Consider the following 20,686-nt stretch of genomic DNA (forward strand, 5'->3'; position numbering starts at 1 on the left):
TACGTCTCACCATTGTCTGGCCTCAAGGCACAAGAGTTAGGCTTTTGCACAACTGCGGGAGTCAGTCCTAGCGTGGGGGTCTTCCCTAGAGATTATCCTCTCCCAAGCACCTCCAGATTTCCATGCAAAGTGGAAAAGTGGCACCATTAGCCTAAGGCACAAACTCTGAAGGGAGCTGTAGGAGCCCCTCCTCCCCCATACTGGAAGCAAAGGCACACAGAAGCTGGAGGAAGGATGCTGAGTAAAAGGGATCCTGGGGATATGGGTGAGCATGAAGGGTCTGCTACAGTGACCACGATACTTCCTTGTTTTAACTCTGTGTCACAACTCGCCCCAGAGGACGAAGGACCTAACCTCACTTCAGTGACCACAAATGTCTCTTTTGTTTTCTCATTTTCAGTGACCAAGTAACATCATTTCTGTGAATGATTTTGCCTCTACATTGAAGATGTTTGCTGTTCTTAAAAGCCTTAATCTCTACAGAGCAACCTGGAGGAGTCTTGAGCAGTTAAGTTTTATTATTCTCCTTTTACCACTGAAAGAAGTCAAGTCTCACATATGAAAACCTGCTACAAAGTCCATCCTTGTTCCTTCCTTGTGTTCTCAGTCTGTGTGTTGAAAAGAGACATCTAAGGTGCCTGGGGATGCCCCCTACACAGTGCCAGCTGGGTTCTGTACCCTTCCTGGAGGCACCATTCATTCACCCAGACTACGCGGTGCGTGGCCCTCCCTCAAGGTGTCTAACTCCACACATTTACCCCCCATTCCGAAAGTGCCAGCGTCAATATTGAAGTTTCTTTGGGAAGAAGAAAGGTGAACTTTCGGTTCTTTGGTGTTACTTAGATCTTTCAAGCCATGCAACATCTTGATCGAAACTTCAATTGTTTTCGCCTATTTCCCTAATCTGAAAACCTCAGACCTCCCTCTTCAAATATTACGGTTTGGCCTCCTAAAGGGACTATATTCTTGTTACAAAATCATCGTATCTTCTCTGACTCTCCATTAAGAAGGTACAGTAAAACTTTGCATTGTGAGTAACTTGTTCTGCGAGTATTCCCCAAGATGAGCAAACATTTCTAATAAATTGTAACTTGATAAACAAGCAATGTCTTGCAATATGACTAGTAGGTGATGCCGAACATCGCATGATCCCAACTGAGCCAATGGTTCTCTGTTTCTCACTGTGGGATTGTGGGTGATCCTCAATCCAATGTCACATTTCTGCAAAATCCTCGAAAGGAGGCAAAGGCAAGTATCATTGGATAGTTTCCTGTTTGCATGAAAAGAAAAAGATTCCATTGAGCCAATAGACAGTGGTGATTCCCTTGGTGATAGTGAAAGCCGTCCTACTCAAATAACCCTCCTCGTCTTGCCCTCTCACACTAGCCATAAAGGTTTTGAAAGGTAAGTGCAGGTTAATTTGTTTGTCTTTATATTTTGTATTTTCTTTATTATTTTGTATTATATTTCAGTATTGTAATCATTTTTATATGAATACTTTTAGGCTGTGGAATGAATTGTCTGAATTTCCATTATTTCGTGTGGGGAAACTCACTTTGACATACGAGTGCTTTGGATTACAAGCATGTTTCTGGAACAAGCTATGCTCGCAAACCAAGGTTTTATGTTATTTTGAGTTTCATATCATAAAAACATTTTGGATGTTTTTTCACATATTTTGTATATTCTAAAACTACAAACTTTTACCCCTGAAATACGTATATGTATCCTCTCCTAATATTTCTGAGACTTGATGGAGTAGACAGATCCTGTTTTCTATCCCAGGATATACTCTAAGAGTTCTTTTAGTAACTGTCTTTTGTGAGTCATAATGAGAGAAAATTAGGCAGTATGATGATCCATGTGTATATACAAAATCCAAAATTTGATGATTTTGGAGATGTCTTCAAAAACCATGCTATGTGCTGCAAAATACTCAGGGCTTTATTCTCTTAACATCGGAGAGCCCCTTGCAAGGCCAGGTCTGCCACAGTGTGTGATGGCCTTTCGCAGCGACTTAAGTTTTTGTATCTCAGTTTCCTTATCTGTAGAATAGGAAAAGAATTTCTACTTCTCAGAACCCATGTGACCATGTTTGTAAAAGCACTCCATTAAGAAGGTACAGTAAAACTTTGCATTGTGAGTAACTTGTTCTGCGAATGCTGTAATGCACTGCCCGTATATAAAAATCATCGGCCACCACGTATATGTACACAGAAACATTTGTACGTATGTTCACATGGACTAGTGCTCTAGAAGGCACGTTGCACTAGGAAGCAGGGATGCTGCGCTCTGGTGCCAGCTCTGCTCCTTATAAGCAGCTTGCCATGAACACACATAAGCCCTTTTCCATCTGTGGATTGCAATTTCCTCACCTATACTGTAACATGGTTGGATGAGCTTACCACGAGGTTTCTTCGTGACCTAAAAACTTTTTCTAAGGTTTCCATAAATCCAAGTGTCCATTCTCTCCCAAGTATATCCTTCAACCTCAAACAAACAACGGATGATAAGTACACCTAAATAAAGGCTCTGTTTCCTTGTTCTATGGCGACTGATCATAAAATATAGATCTATTTCCTCATAGATGACCAGGAGCAATCCAGAGTATGTGATTCCAGAGTCTTGTAATCTTTGCAATGTTGCTAAGGTGCAGATACCACATAAAAACGTTAAAGCAATTCAATAGAGACAGATTTAACTAAGATGCATCATTGCTACTGGCAATATCTTATTATTAATTCGAGGAAGGACGCTTACCTAGACACAGATATGTTTGGCATCAGCGACAACATTGAACTATTATAAATTTTAGTAGGTCACTAGATATGCATTTACATTTACATGTCCAGGGCAAGAAATAGTTCACAGCATGCCAGATAAACATTTATTGTAAATTTTTATTTACTTTATTGTCCACCCTCTGTTTTGAGCTCCTTGAGGGCCAGTACCATGTCTCTCGTGTCTGTAAGACATTTATTTACCGCTTACTAAGGCTATATACATATAGTAACTTATTTTACCTGTGCAACACAGAAAAGAAGTACAAAGAAGGCAATTAGGCTTGTACGGATGCTCCACTGTGCGGATGCCAGGATCTGGGAGCATTCTATCTTTCTACTTTACCATCCTGGTGTGTGACTTCCAGCCTCCAGACCATCCCAGGGTTCAGTATGGCTGCTGGAGCTCCAGCTATTACGTTCTTGTTCCAGAACGAAAGAGAAAAGAAGAAGGGAAAGGGGATACAACTCTCAACTGTGTCAGAAACTTTAAAGAACCTTTTTCAGAAGTTAGGAAGGAACACTTAGGCTAACATCTTATTGGTGAGAACTTAGTTACAAGGACACTGAGAAACACATGTATTCCTGGAGACCGTGTGCTGGCTTAAAAAAATTGAGAGCCTGTAGCCAAAGAAGAGAAGAATGATATTTAATAGGCAACTGATGTCAATGTCGTCTCCATGTTACAGATGCAGACATTAAGGTTTGTTGTGGTTAAAAAGTTGTGCATAATCATAAGATGTTACAGCCAGTGATCCAGTTATTCCTAAGCCAAAGCACTTTTCACATTGTAACACACTGTCATCAACGTTACCTTGCAAACAGTTGCCAGGTAGTAGATATTCAATACCCATTTGTGCAGTGAGGTAGCAATGAGCGCCTTGGACCACCAGCAGCAAAATGGTGAAAAGCACCGTCTCGTGAGCTGTTCTTGTCAAACTCCAATGTGCACATGACCTCCGCATCTCTTTAAAATGAAGATTCCGATTCAGTAGAAATGGGGTAAGTCTGAGAGCCTGTATTTCTAACAAGCTTGTAGGTAATAGCTAAGCTGCTGGTCCATGGAACACTCTGAGAAACAACTTGCACTATCCAGTATACTTGAAATGTGGCTACTCTGAATTGACCCATACTGTGCAGTAAATGTACAATCCACAGGGGATTTCAAATAGTATGAAAAAAAGAATACAAAATATCTCATTAATATTTTTATAGCATTTTGGTTATACTGGATTAAATAAGATATGCTATTAAAATTAAATTAATTTCACTTATTTCTTTTTTACTTTTTTAAATTTATTTTTTATATTTTATTTATTTTTGATAGAGAGAGACCGAGCACAAGTGGGGGAGGGGCAGAGAGGGAGACACAGAATCCGCAGCAGGCTCCAGGCTCCCAGCTGTCAGCACAGAGCCCCACGCGGGGCTCAAACACACAAACTGCGAGATCATGACCTGAGCCGAAGTCGGACGCCTAACTGACTGAGCCACCCAGGCGCCCCTCTTTTTACTTTTTAAATGTAAAATTACATATGTGGCTCGTATTCTATTTTTATTGGAGAGTGCTGGTCTAGGTTGAGTAATGCTACTTTGTTCAGATTCTGAATCCCTATTTACTGGCAAAAAGATTGTGATCAGATCAAATTCGCCGAGTTCAGTTTTCCCTTGCAAACGGGGAATAATAAAAGTTTTTTCTTCCTAGAGTTACCATGATGACTCTTGGAAGTTGAGCTATAGCATTGGCATTTCAACAAGGACCACCAAACAAAAATCATTTGAAGCTTCGTATTTTTAAATTATGCCAAATAAAGTAATTAGGCACTTTAGTAATCTTTGTTGCCATTTTTTTAAACAGTTTATTTATTTATGAAGAGAGTAGGAGTGCAAGTGTGAGCCGTAGAGGGGCAGGGGGAGGAGAGAGAGAATCCCAAGCACTGTCGGCAGAGAGCTGGACTTGGAGCTTGATCCCATGAACCAGGAGATCATGACCTGAGCTGAAAACAAGAGTCGGACACTTAACCAACTAAGCCACCCAGGTGCCCCGTGTTGCCAATTATTTTTAAAGTAGTTTTGGTTATACACATCACAGAAACTTTGCCGTGCTCATTCTCCTTATTTCCTGAATTCGATAAAATTGATGAGGTTCCCAGTGAACACAGAGATACTAAGTCACGTTCAATCATCAGCGCTGGACATGACTAGAGCACCTACATATCCAGGCCGGGGATCAGCTGAGCCATGCCACTATTGCTTAGACAGAACTACATTTTACTGTACGTTCCCACGGCAATTTATGTTAAAAAAAAAAAAAAAAACAAAACTGATCTCTTCCAAGCTCCATGTGTTCACCAGGCGACCTCTTTTCACAAAACCCAGCATCTGGATGAAGTCAGTAGAAGTCCATTTGCTGAGTGGACAATTCGCCTAAAGCCAGTTAGTAGAAAAGAGAATTCGCCAAATGGCTGATACATCGAATTTACTTAGACTTTTCAACTATTTAGCCGTGGCTCATGGGTTTTGTTTTTGTCCTCGTTACAGCATTTTAAGGAATGCTTAACTTGTTTTTGTCACAGTCACCACTGCTCTCGCTGGAGCCAAAGGGCAAAGAGAGGAAGAACCCAAAGAAACAGGGGAGGAATGAGAACTGGGAAAAGGAAGGCACGGGGCAGAAGAGAAACACTGCAGACGTAAGAGGGACATATTATCAGACTATATTCTCAAATATGAAGCATTCCTATGAATATATTTTTCAAGAATATATCCTTACTCATACAAGCAGACAATGGTAATCGTTCCTGATATTCAAGAAAATATTCCAGAATGTGTATCTTTTTTGAGTATGTGAAGAATCCCTACCAATATAATCTCCTCGTGCATAATGATATATGCGTAGCCATTTTCATATTCAATAATTACCCAGGTGAAATATCTTCCTTATGTCTCCCGTCTCCATGTCTCTGTCTCTGTCTCTCTCATTCTCCAGCTAGTAGCAGCAGAAAGCAGGGCAGAAACATATTGAAGATGTCTTAGCCCACCGTTACGAAGGCAAAAATGAAAAGTAGTCCATCAAAAATAGCTTTAGAAAATGGAAGTTTTGTGGATCGGTCACACTGAATGCATTTGACTTGGGCATTCAGTGAATCGGCTTCTGGAAGTTGGCTGGCATCTGGAAGTACGAAGAAAGTTGACAAGGGGTAAGCCGAGAGGGAAGATGGACTCCCCAAAAATGAAAGATGATAGTGCATATTCTGCCTCCCACTTTCATAAGAAAAGGGTTTAGGCAAATAATTATCAGACATGCAAAAGGCCCAGGCTGTAGTGTAGGATCTAAAGCAGTGCCAACAAATGTTCTGCATTCAGCCATCACCCTGAACCCTGCCCGGCCCTTCACCCACCCATCACTTATCAGCCATGCTCCTCCCTTCCCACTTAAGTGGATGTGATGTGAGAACCTTCTCACACCCTCCTTAGTCACTGCACTTTTTCTTATTATTCAATAAGAAACCTAATTGCCATCTTGAGTCTCCCAACTATTAAGCACGTAAGTGTAAAGAGAGGTGTACTTTCCCAAAATAGATCAGAAAAGGAATGTAGCACTATTTTAGTGAGAGAGCTTATCAAAGACCAGCAGAGTGTGCCTAGACCTAGACTGAAGGTCTTCACGAATGCAAGAATGTGTCCTGGCACAGGGGTGCAGAGAGATCGGAAAGGAAACGCTGTCAATGCTCATTTAAATCAAGAATGCCCCTTCTCTGTGTCTCCACCTGTGTGGTCCTGGATGCAGATACACTCATCCTGTGAGATGGGAACCTTGGGTCATCATAACCTGCCTCATGTAAAAGTTACATACTGGATTTGATTGCCTCTACCCTTTAATGTTTGCACAACAAAGCTTCTAAATAAAATTGAACTCACGTGAGTTACAAGTTATAAATTTCTCAGCCTCTTAGCAGATATGTTTTTTTTTTCCTATAAATTCTGCCTTATGATCATTATCAGGATAATCAGAGCCACCAATTTTACTCCATTTTATCTGCTGTATGCATGTGTGTATACATTAGGCTATTAGGTCTTTACAACTATGTTGTGAGATGGATTTTGGATCCTCGTTTACAAGAGAAATAACCAAATCTCCAACATGTAAGGAATACGCTCAGGATATCACAGCTGGACGAAAAACTTGGGTGAATACGTTTGACTCCAAAGTCCCTGGGGTCCAACTTTTCCATGCTAGTGTCTTCTAAGAGTCACTAACAAGTCACTCTTGGGAGGGACAGATCAGTTATCTAAGCCTGATTCCACATTAGGGAAAATCCACACTTTGTCAGGCAATCTTGTCCGAATAATAATATCTCCATCACATTACCTACTTGCAATGTCCTGGTTTTCTTATCATTTTGAAAGGTAAATTATTGTGAGTAATAACAGCTATTTATGTGTGCTCTCTTTTTCTCATAGTTGATATATATTTAGATTATTAAAGCAAAAAACAGCTGGCATCGTTTTTGTTTGTTTGTTTACAAAACACCCATTAACTTCTCACAAAGTAAGAGCACTCTTTTGTTTTATTATTCCTTTAATGTTTATTTTTATTTCAAACACAGAGAGACAGAGAGAGCACAAGCAGGGGAGTGGCAGAGAGGGCTGGAGACAGAATCTGAAGCAGGCTGCAGGCTCTGAGCATGGAGCCCGACACGGGGCTCGAACCCACGAACCATGAGATCATGACCTGAGCTGAAGTCGGACACTTAACTGACTAAGCCACCCAGGCGCCCCTAAAGTAAGAGCACTCTTAAGTAAATGCATGAGATATGATAACAAAGTGACCTAGACTCCAGTGATCAATCCTTTGGGTCAGGATCAGCTTTTGGCTGAGGTAAGGAGTTATGCCTTGCCAACCACCAAAAGAAGTAACAAAAATAAAAGCAACCAAAAACTGACTAGCACAGGAGTCCAGCCAACAGTGAAAAACAGAAATTCTAGAGCTGACAAAAATAAACATCAAGATGAAAGTCAAAAGCAAAAAAAAAAAAAAAACCCTCAAAACCAAACAAAATAAAATTAGAGTCAAAGCAAAAATAGTACCAGGATTAATATATCGGGATAACCTTAAAAATGCTCAATCATCAAAGCTTCCTTCTTTTCCCTTGTGATATAAATATTTGTCTCTCATAATTTGTGAACCCTTGAGTTAAAACTTGGATCCCTTGGAAGGTAGTGAGGACGGACCAAGGGTTTACCCCTTTCTCAGCGAAGAGAGTAGAAGGTTTCACAATGGGAACCTTGATAGGTACATATGATAATTCTCAGAATATTGAATTTATCAGGACATCCTGTTCTTTGGTAAAATAAGGCTTTCCTGACACAAATATTCTTGACCTTGGGAAAGTATTTATGATTGTTATGTGCAAAAGGATGTGTTTTTGTGTTTGCATCTGTGAAATGAGAGCAACGAATGATGCTAGGAAATTGTGGGAACATAATTCATTGGTGGGAGTGCTTCCAATATTTTTAAAGGCTCAAATTGGCATTAGAGGATAACATGAGAATTTACCTTAACACCACTTAAGTCTTAACAAAGGAAGAATGACAACTCACTTAGGAAAAAGGAGTTTCTTTCAGAACACAGGAAACTGAGTCAGAGAAAAATCTGTGCCTCAGATTCCAAGTTTCAGTTTTTTGTTTTTTTTGTGGGTTTTTTTTTTTTTTTTTTTTTTTTGCGAATGAGATCATTAGGAAGTAAGAGCATGTGAATGGCAAACTTTCATTTGAAGGAAAGGTAATGATAAGATGGGTAAAGGCATATAATTCAACCAACAGTCCCATTTGGTATTGAAGTATCAAAAAAAAAAAAAAAAAAGGAGGGCAAAACAAATAAAAATAAGCAAGCAAAATATCCAGCAAACAGACAGACAAAAACCAGAACACCGTAGAAAGGAATGGTTCTAAACATAATAGTAGGATCAAAATAATCCCCAAGACAGTCCTTGGCAGGCAATGAAGAAACAGGACCACGGTGGTAGGTGAGGAATCTGAGGCCTAAAAGGTCATATCTACAAGGGCATCAGCCAAATGTGAGCCTCCCTTGGTCCACATTGACCATAACTTCTTTTGACTTGGAAATGGGAAATTAATGTCTAAGGTGCATTAGTTTGTATAAACTCTAAACTCTTGCTAAACAAAAACCCTCACCTGGTGCCATTGGAAAGATGGTTAGTTCAGTGAAAAACAAAATGGCATTTGCTTTATAATGATTCTGTTTTACAGTTAAATTTCCTAAAATATATTGTTTTGTATTAAGCCATTCAAAACCATCATGCTTTTTGGGGGGCAGTATCAGGAACTTCCAATTGTTGGTGACACAGGAGGGCCATTGGCCTCTTTCCCAACTATCATGACCAGGTTGCAATGGAAACAAGTCTAAGAACCAATTCTTTCACACATATAAACATTTATTATCAAACAGGTGTAACAGTTTATAAACTAATGAGTAAACTCAAAAAGCGTCAGCTCGCTGTCCTAAGTGGTCTGACAGCAAGATCCCCTTAGGATAAATGTAACAATATTTCACTGGCAAGAGTCAGGCAAACAAAAAACCTAGGAATCTACAACTGTAAATGGGCTATTTTGGAATCTATCTACACCTCTGTCTATCTATCTATCTATCTATCTATCTATCTATCATCTATCTTTCCTTTAGAATCTAAAGTTCCATTCTGAAGCATACAATCTAGGTTTAATGGATTCTTATACCCTATTCATTTAAGCTTGGAAAGGCCTATAAAATGTGACATATCCTAAGATGTAGAATAAAGTCATCTAATGCAAAAGTATATATACCATGCCATTTCAACTGAAGCACTTCAAATTACAAACAACACTGGAAATAACGCAAATGCCCATGAACAAGAGACAACGTGTTATATTCACACAATGGAATAGTCCAGGAATGAAAAAAAACAGATGACTAATGTCTGCAACAACATGGACGAATCTCAAAAACACTACATAGAACTAAAAGAGCCAAAAGCAAAAAGTGTTTTCTGTATGAGTCCATCTCTATGGAAGTTCAAGAACAGACAAACTGGTTCACAGGGATAAAAGTCAGAATAGGGTTTGACTCCAGAGGAGAGGATGACAGACTGGAAAGAAATACACAGGGACATTTTGGGGTGATGGCAATATTCCATATTTTGATCGGAGTGTTAGTTACGTGGATATCTATCTACCTGTCTGACTAGCTAGCTAGCTAGCTACCTAAGTACCTATCCGCATATGCATATATGTGAGTCCATTCAGGCTGCTATAGAAATATGCGATGTATATAACAATACCACAGACCGGGCAGCTTATAAACAACAACTGTATTGCTCACAGTTTTGGAGGCTGGAAGTCGGAGGTCAAAAAGCCGGCTTCTGTGTTGTAGACTTCTTGTAGTATCCTGGAAGATTCAAGAGGCTAGGGAACTCTGTGGGGTCTCTTTAGCACTAATCCCATTTGTGAGGGTTCTCCACTCATGACCTAATCACCCAACAGGCTTTGCCTACAAATATCATCATCATTGGGGTTAGGATTTCCCCAAAGAATTGAATTTGGGGTTGGCGGGTACAAGCATTGCAGCAATAACAATACACACACATACATATACAGGTGCACATAAGTATACATATACATACACATATTATATGCTGAATAAATAGACAGGTAATGACATTGTGATAAAAAATTACAAATGACATAACACATATCTCTTCCCTGACTAAAACCTCTGGATAGCTTAGAGGTTACCATTTTATTAAGGAAGAAAATATTCATTTGGTCTCTTGAAAGTAGTAACAGTAATTCTTGTCCCGTACTAAGCAGTTCCAATGGGGCAGGTGTTACAGTAGCTAATTGCCCTATATAATTCGAATCACGGAATTCTCCCAACAACTTCATGACATTAGATTGATCATTATTCCCATTTTATCATGATGAAATCGACACCAGAGAGGTTGAGTATTTTTCCCAATGTCACAGCCTAGCAGGTGGCAGTGTAGTTCATTAGATCCAGGTGAGTTTTTTTAACTCCGGATTTTTCTTAGTGCCATCATCACAGCTCCACGTGACTCCCATGCTACTGAAAGCAAGAGGAGGAAACTGTTAGAGAAAGTTTTTAAAAGGTAGACAAAGAGATGAAGTCAAGGGTAAAGGGAGAAAAGATTGGCACTGAAACAGGCTCTCTCTTTTCTCCTGCAATGTAATAAATGACCTCTCCTGCCGATTTCGAATTGCTAGACAATATTTTTTTTATTATTTAGAAGGACATCAATTCCGACAGGAGATGAGTTTCCATCCTAGTGTTACAGACCACTTCTAACACGTTCAGCTGATTGAGTCACCACGATTTTACCCTTGTTCAACTTAATTCCGGTTTTGATCTTTCCCAAGATGTTTTACCAAAACTCATACTAAAATCTCTGGTTAGTATTACAATCCAGTCTATAAAAATAAAGTCAAGTTTGCTGTTTTTTTTTTTTTTAAATTGGGGCAAATTCCTTTTAAATGGTAGAGCACAGGAAAATACCCAAATAAAGGAAAGATCTCACCATTTTCTTTATTTATTCTCACATTATATTTACTAAACGAGCTTCATTTTGAAAGACTTCCCAAGAAACTAAGCAGGCGGGCACATGGCCTAGACCAGTCCCCAGAAGTCCAGTTCTATATGGGTCAATGGCAATCCTTGGGTAAATAACTTGGTTCCGAACTTCTCTAAGGAAGAGATGGTCCCTGGAGTGGTCATCAGTGATTCCTCAGTGGAAGCAAACATTTGTGATGTTTTTAAAGAGGTATTTTCAAAAGGCTTGGATTTTTTGAGTAGGTTAAATTCTACATCAAAGACAATTGCCTTTCTCCGCTGTTCTTTGCCTACTCCTCCACACGCCCCTTCTTGCACATACAAATCGAATGCTCACACACACCCCTACACACATTCAGCATTCTGAACCAAACTGCGTGTCCATAGGGACAACTGAACAGCATTGGAAGCACCATGTGCAGCTCTGAACTGACAATTTATGCCTGCAGGTGGCTGCTTGCAAATGCAATTAGGCCCTGCTCCCACTGGGAGGGCTCAAGTACACCTCATTAACTGGGCCAAGACTGTATTAATACTAGTAATTTTCCACCTGCAAGAAAAATGGACAGCTTACGCCAAAGGAAGTGAAATATATGGCCAGGTGTCTAGGCCATGTAGCCAGGGCTATTTTGTAAAGACAAGTATTCAAGCCTCAGTCCCTTACGTTTACATGGAGTTGGATCATCTGAGGCTCATCAACAGAGGTCTTTCTCAACAGAAAAAGAAACTCCTGTTCCTGCCTGGAATTTTGAAAAGTACAGTGTGTGGTCCTCTCAAAGTAAGATGTTTACAGTTTGGGGGGGGGGGGGGACACAGGCTTTGTTTGTAGTAAGACTGACCTATGTTCTGATCATATCTTGAAGATGTTAGCTTAATGATGAGCAGAAGAATCAGATTGCTTTATGCTAGTCTCATACTTTTTTCTTAATGTACCCAGGATCCAGGGCATAAAATCAAATGAATGAATGTCACGTCCTAGGAAATTAATAATTAAGGCCTTGGCCAGTTTCATTTAACCCTTTAAAAACACAGGTTTATAAAGGCAGGTTATGTTATTTTGAAAAAACATCTTAGAAGATCTTTCTGGGATTACAGTGTATCCTGAAGACATCATTCTCAGATACAACATAAAGAATGTTTATTATGATGAGGATTTCTGGCTCGTTGAAGTTGTATGTTTCTATTCTATGTCTATTAGCTGGAAAATAAAACTTGAAATAAAAATCACTGAGATATTAATCTCAAGTGATTCCTAATGTGAGTCAGAAAAAAAAAAGCAGGTGGCTTTGAGGGTAAGAGCTGGGACAAGAATCAAGTTCTTACTGCATGGTAGCAAGAGGGGGAGAAAAGGGCTCCAGGGATAATGTGGAGCATGGAAGGAGAGAGGATGGTGACTCACTCTAGTACACAGCCACACCCAGGACATGAGTCTGCTAGGTGACAAAAATGAGCAGTCAAGGCTGGGCCAGTGCAAATTTCAGATCCACCTGCGTTAGAATCGTAGGCCATCAAGTTCTCTGTTAAGGCAGCATTTTAGCATATTGAAGAGTTCAGTCTCCAGATTTAGACGGCCAGGATTTGAATCCTTGTCCCATCACCTGTTGACCATGTCTTTTGAAAGTTACCTGATCCATCAAAGCCTCAAATGGCCTCACTTGCAGGTTGATGGCAGGGGTTAAAAAGTCCGTGCCAAGTGCTTGGCAAAGAGTAGGTAGGTACTCAATGTTCGTTAGCTCTCAATATTACATCCTGCTCATTACCTGAATCTTTGCTCTGAACTATAGCTTGGCTTAAAAAAACACCCCTAAGCAGTGTTCCAACATGTTCCAAAACAAGAAAAAGATGATGAAGAAATATCTATAAGAAAATGAAACAAGAGGTCTTGGTCCAGCCAATGCTATGCGTTCCTTTAAATCAGTTTATCCATCTCCTATCTCCTCTACTTATTTTCAAGGCTGAGCTCAATTCACCTTGACCTTAATAAAGCTCCAGCACCTAAAATCAGAGAAATCATTCCTCCTTTCTCTCAATTCCCAAAACGCATTGTTTCTGTCCCTACTTGCATCACTTAGTTCTTTCTGCTTGGTACTGTGGTTAATTGCATTGACCATCTCCCCAGCTAATTTAGGGAATTCTTGAGGACTCATCTCTGATTCCAAATAGAGCCTAATGCTTTCAGCACAACAAATAATGTTAACTGTGCCTATTTAATTAATATTGAGACCAGAAAATATTTTTTTTTCTTGGACAATGAGACACTGAACACACACACACACACACACACACACGCAGGTAACTTATTGTAGTTCAGCAAACTTGTCTCAAAAGTGAAAATGTACACATAGCTTCACTGGACAATGCAATATTTTGAAGGGAACAATGTATTATTCTAATCAATGAAAGACACAGAGGCAACTCCACCCTCTTCCCAAATTTGTAGCCTTAATTAACCTCACAGAAAACATCAAGGAAGGAAAACAGACCAATAGTCCTGTACATAGAATCCTATTGCGGAGAGGAAATTCCTGTAGCTCTCTGTAATAAATGAAAGATGGGAATCCACCTGAAAAAAAAAAAAAACAGTTGAAACACAAAGGTAGTGATGAATTTTCTTGTAATTGCAAATGTACATATTTTAACATATGTTTATATTAAATATATTTTTTAAACTTCTGTCTCACAAAGGTTATCGTTACAAACACCTCAACAAACACCTACAAATTCCCAGTTTATTTAAACCAAAAACTGTAGGTCTTGTGTTTGAAAAATATTTCAGATTCTCTCTCTCTCTCTCTCTCTCTCTCTCTCTCTCTCTCTCTCTCTCACACACACACACACACACACACACACACACACACACACACACAGTATAATTTAAGTGCACAGAATGATCCAAAATGTACCACCAGTCACCACTAGTACAAATTTTTCTCTTGCTCTGTAAGTGGAATTTAGGTTATCTTTTTAAGTCAGTGTTTGGATCCAGAAAGGCTTTTCTTTTTAGTCTTAAGAAACAATAATCAATTCCTTTAAGAGAGAAAAATGTGTTTTTCCCAAATATGTTGCACAGAAAAGATAAGGCAGCTTCTCCCTGGGGAGACGGGAAGAACAAACAGTGTTGTCAACACAGGAAGGCTGCTACAGAGGTGGACACATCCCCCTGCCACCCTGAGTAGAGAAAGCCAGGAAGTAAGGGCTGTTTACTTGGGAACTGCCATGAGAACCAGGCGGCAGCCCCAACCGCAAGGGGGGCAGAAACAACCCAATCTGGGAAAGGCTGTGATCCCGCCAGGGCTTTCTCCCATCCTCCGCAACATGATCTCTTTCTGAACTTGGGACTGCGGTGCTCAGGAAGAAGCCACCATGCCTGTCCTCCCCAGGACACAGCTGGGAATTGGGCCAGAAGAACCTGACAAGGATTTAGGATAGGGAAAAAATAAATAAATAAGACAAAACTCTAAGACTCTTAATTCAGACTGTCTCTAGGGAGAAATGGGCTTGGGTGGATAATCTATGTGGCACATTGATGCTGTGTCAATTGAACTGAGCAGGAACTGTGTTTATCAGGATTCTTTCCATTGCATAATTCCATGTTAGCATGGGCCACAAGAAATACATATAGTGGCATTTGGAAATTAAGCATAAACCATATTCTTTTAAAGCTCTGAAGGTCAGCACATACACAAGTGGGTTTGGGCAGAAGCCAGTCACACGGGCCCTTCAGGTCCCCAAACACAGCCCCTTTTAGCTTCCCAGCTCCCAAGCCAATGCGTGCTTAGCACCGCGAGGAAGCGCAGGTTTCTCCCGTGGGTTGTTCACATCATTGAAGCTGGAGGCTCGAGACACAGGCTGCTGGGCCCTTCAGTTTGTCGTTGGGGATTCCAACTCATCCTCTTGCATTTGTTTGTCTTTTTTCCCCCTCTCCTGCTTCATGTCTGTCTTTCCTTCTTGACTGCCCGCCTCGCTGGCTTCAGACTCCAGCCACAGTGTTAGAAACAACAGCTTCCCGTAAACCTCTTAACCTCCTCCCGTAACTGTGAATGGTTAAATTTCTGTAAAAAGACAGTTTATTCTATATCACTCCTAGTGGTTCTTCTTCTCTGGTCAGACTCTGCCCGACACCATCTAAATTCCAGAAGAGAATTTACCAGTGTTCTTGGTGCTGGGCTTGACCTGGTTATTTACCAGATGATTTGATATAAGGCAAAATGGAGCCCTTGAGCTTTCGGATAAAATTAACTCATGAAAACATAATTACAGAGTTGAAGAATGGGACAGGAGCAGATGGCAATAAACTCTATTCTAAAGCAATGAAACTGACAGCTGAAAACCTTGAGAATTCTGGATTAGATAATGTTGCAAGGAATGCATGTTCATTTAATATGTATAGACCTCTATATATTTATAAACACACATATGAGTGTATATACACACACAGAAAGTTAGAAAAACAACATGTTCACTAGCAAACATCTCCATGGGACTCATTGCTGTAAATAAATATGAATTGATAGGCTGCTACAGGAATACTGAAATGTGAACCTTTAATCCAGGCTGGCTTGAAGAAAATAACATTGCTCTCTGTAACTTTGAGAAATAAGAATGATTGGCTACAGTGTTTCATATATTACTTGTTTATACTCCATTTCATTTCCAAAAGTCTTTGAGGGAGCTTGCAAAATAAGTACAATAAAATAAAATAACATAACAAAATAAAATAAAACAAAACAAAACAAAACAAAATAAAATAAAATAAAATAAAATAAAATAAAATAAAATAAAATAAAAACAGATGATGAAAGCAGAACAGAGGAAAAATATGACTCAAAATATAAAACAGAGCTAGTCTGAAGCAAAATTTAAAAAATGTACAAATTTAAAACAATACAAGCAATTAATTCCTGTGCTATTGGGTATAACAGGTAACAGCAGCATGAAGGCCTGAAAAACAAATGTAGGGTTAGACTAAATTAATAAAGATTTAGTATCTTGTATGTGGAAATTGATCATTTAATTTTACTGTAAATTAATCAGGTCCTTTCTATAATATTTATTCCATTTATGGTTCTAGGTCCTAAAAGATTCAGGCAATCAGGAAAATGTTCAGTGAAGATTACCAAAATAGTGAAAAGACTTAAAATAGTGCCTTGGGAAGAATGGCTGAAAAAGCTGAGTGGTTTCAACCTAAAGAAGAGAGATTTTATGAGACAGAATAACTGTTTTCAATATAAAGAGCTCCTACATAGAATAGGGCAAATTTGAAATGAATTGCCTGGGGATGAATCATAAAGTGAAAGAGTTAAAGGTAGAGGAAATAAGTGTATTCTGAATATAGTATTGATATCCCAAAAAATGTAAACATGAAATAAAATGTTTTGAGAGGTTTTGAGCAGCGGTCTTGAAGGAAGTCAGGCTCCTCCTTTCTGGGGATGTCACCAAGAAGAGGCAAACACTGGGCATGAGGCTGAAAAGAGATGATGTCAACAGTCATTTCCTATCTTAATCCATATCATAAACACCATCCCAGGACTGGTAGTACATGCTCTTTCCAAAAATCAGAGGTCAAGTCCTTACGGCTCAAGAAACAGGACAGAGCCCCAAAATGTGAATACTTGGGCGCTTTGTTCATTTGTCTGGGGAGCTGACAAGCAAAAAGTCACCTACTGGGACACACCTTTTACTCAGTGACACCCTCCCAATTCTCCTTGATGGCTGCTTCTACATTTTATAATCTTTCCAATCTCCCTCCCTACATTATCCACTAGAGGTTACCCAAACCAGTTCCAACCCACAGATAGATATGCTTAACCCTACCTGGAACTAATAGTTTTAAAATCAGTTTCCAACATTTAAAAATAAGAAAAAATGGGGCACCTGGGTGGCTCAGTCAGTTTAGTACTCAACTCTTGGTTTCAGCTCAGGTCAGGATCTCATGGTTCATGAGTTCCAGCCCTGCATCAGGCTCTGTGCTGACAGCAAGGAGCCTACTTGGGATTCTCTCTCTCTTTCTCTCTCTCTGCCCCTCCCTCTCTCACATTCTCTCCTCCCCCTCTCTCAAAATAAATAAATTAACTTAAAACAATAAAATAAAAATAAGGAAAATTCACACAAAAATGCCTGACAGTTAGTCTTGAAAAATAGAAAGATCTGAGACTACTGAGCCCTCTTTCCTGTGTGGCATTGTCATGACCAAAGCCAAATTTTATTTCCCCTCTTTATATGAAACTTGGGTCTCCAGTTTACCACCACCCCTGACTGTCTAGTGCATTTATGTTAGCTACCTGGCCCTTGCTTAATTTGCAATCCTTGCCATGTATTTTGAACACACTGGTAGACATTTTTCTTTTTGACTGGGAAACTTTCAGTAAATGTTTATATATATTCTTAAGAATGTCTTAGCTGTGTTCCCTAGAGATTAGAGACTGAGGCAAGGATTAAGTGCTGATGCTTTATTTGAGAGGTGCAAACCTAGGGCAACAGGAGTACAGAAAGAGGAAAGTGAGAGAGGAAATCACAGGAATCAGCTGCTAGGAGATGTATCATGTCGCTGGGCATAGCACTGACCTTGGCAGGTGCAAACCCTCAGCCCTGTGAGATGTCACAGGTCAATTTGTATAAGAAACTGTGTTATCACAGGTGGAAGAAAGAGAGGGATTGGCTCTTTCCCACCTACTGGGTCCCACTGGTCCAAGTTTGTCCCATTGGAAGTTAACCTCTCTATGCTTCTGAGTTATATGATCTGGTCCCTTCCATGGCTTCTATCATGCCAGATTTATTCTCTGAAGTGCAGGTTTTTTAACCCTATTCTAAAAATGGGAGGAGGAGACAAGAGTTCCAGGTGTGTGACTGGTGAGGCTAGCTCTACAGTAGTAGCCAAGGGCAGTGCAAGTAGGTGCTTGGCCCCAGGTGGTAGAACTCACCATGGACAGATCTGAATGGAATCAGCCAGCCACTGAGGAAAAGCGAGTGAATGAGAGGCATTGGATAGTGATGTTGAGAGAGTCTAAGGCGGGCGTCAACCAACTATGGCCAATAGGCCCAATGTGCCCTGCCATTTGTTTGTGTATAGTCCATGAGCTAAAAATGACTTGACAGCTTTTAAATGGTTAAAAAAAAAAGTCAAAGGAAGAATGATATTTCATGACACATGCAAATTATATGAAATCCCAATATCAGTGACCATAAATAAAGTTTTATTGGAACACAGCCACAGCTATTCATTATGGATTATCTACGTCTGCTCTCAAGCAACAGAGACCACATGGCCTGCAAACCATAAAATATTTACCACCAGGCCTTTCAGAAACGGTTTGCCAATCTCTGGTCTAAGGAAGCCCATTTAGTGTATCTGAATCAAGAAGCAAAATGCAACATTCTCAGCAAAATGCAATAGGGCTGTAATTGCTCAAAAATTATGGTAAAAGCTACTACAATTTACACACGCCTACTTATGTTCTCATAATTGTGAATGTAATTGCACTCCCATGTGCAATCCAAAGAGCTCTCCATGGTTAATGTCCCATGATCTATTTATTGAATCACCTACAAAAAGGACAAAATAACTTATATGGGTTTAACCCAAATAGCAATACGGTAACTATTCCAGAAGAAAATAATCTCAGGGCATTATTCTTACAGATGACCGAGAAAGAAAGAGAAGTAATGTTATTTATTAAGTTTCTAATTCAAGTCATATGTTTTGAATTTAAAAATCCTACTTGGAAAAAAAAAAGCGCACAAATGGAGAAGCCACCGCCCTGAGCACGTCCTTCCGTACACATTAGCAGGCACACTGCTTCCTGCAGTTATTATCTGAGCTGAATTAAAGGTCCACAGTGTGCCAGCTCTGTGCCAGGTGAAATGATACACAGCCACAGTAATAATAGGACCAATTTTGCTGACAGCTAGAACAGAGAAGCGGTCTCTGTGACTGACTATATTAAGAACTCCAGACAAAGAAAGATTTTGAGCATTTAGAGGATATCTGGTATTCGGGGATTAGCTAAAATGCTGTTTATTTACTCAGAAGGCATCCACTGCAAGCCTACTGTGGACTAGATGCTGGAGGAGACGCTAAGGGTAGTTGAACACACAGGACGCAGCCCCGCCCTGGCACCGGGGGTATGATCAACTAGAGCTCCAGCCCCCATGACCTGGATGCTGTAAACTATGCATTCCCTCCCAGAATAGCCCTCTCTGGGGACCTGGGCTCCCAGTGGAACGGCATCTAACTATTCTTGGCTCCCCTTCCCGAGACGAGCCTGACCTCTCATGGCAGCTGGAGAGCATGAGCGGCTGGAGTCATGCAAGCCTCTCCCAGGGTATGTGCCCCCAAGCCAAGCCTCTGCAGGGCCTGGGCTCCGGGAGGCCTCCTCTGCACAGTCTGCCTCTCAGAAGCTAGTTTGGGACAACCACGTGTTCTTGCGATCTGTCTAAATGTGCATATTCCTCAGGAGTCTTAGAGGACCTTGGACTAAGAAGCTGGGGCTTGATTTATTTATGCGCTTTAAGAGCGTTGGGCTTCTTCCTTTCTGATAGGACTGACTGGGCACGGTCAGGGGTCTCTTTGAAACAGCCACTTGACCACACTCTGTGTATATGATAAAATGTTCTCAATACTGGCTCTAAGAAACAGTGTTTTTAAAAGTACTTCGGTATGAGGCAGCATGGAATAGAGCACACATACATGCTCTGTGATTACTCTGCCGTTTTTGGCCACGACACGCACATCATTATTTATTCAGTTCTGCTCTAAAGATGCACGAAAGCCGTATTCCTGTGTGAACTGGAGGAGGAATTCTGTCACTTGAATACACTGAAAGCAGCTTATCTTATTATTTCATAATTTAAAGAAAATTATAGTCATGACATTCTGGAAAAGGCAAAACTCCGGAGACAAGAAAAAGACCGGTGGTTGGAGCACACGAGTGGCTCAGTCGGTTAAGCGTCTGCCTCTGGGTTTCGGCTCAGGTCATGATCTCACGGTCATCAGATCGAACCCTGAGTCGGGCTCTGCACTGACATCGTGGAGCCTGCTTAGGATTCTCTCTCCCTTGTTCTCTGCCTCCTCCCACCCCTTCTCTCTCTTAAAAAGAGGGAGAGAGAGAGAGAGAGAAGATCAGTGGTTTCCAGGGGTTAAGGAGGAGGGAGCGATGAATAGGCAGAGCACAGAGGAGTTTTAAGGTAGTGAAAAAAATTTGCACGACAGTATAATGGTGGATAGATGCCATTGTACATTTGTCCAAACCCATAGAATGTACAACACCAAGAGGGAATCTCCATGTAA

Source organism: Panthera pardus, unplaced genomic scaffold (genome assembly GCF_024362965.1).
Source record: "Panthera pardus isolate Hobbes unplaced genomic scaffold, ASM2436296v1 HiC_scaffold_16, whole genome shotgun sequence".
Lineage (NCBI taxonomy): Eukaryota > Metazoa > Chordata > Mammalia > Carnivora > Felidae > Panthera > Panthera pardus.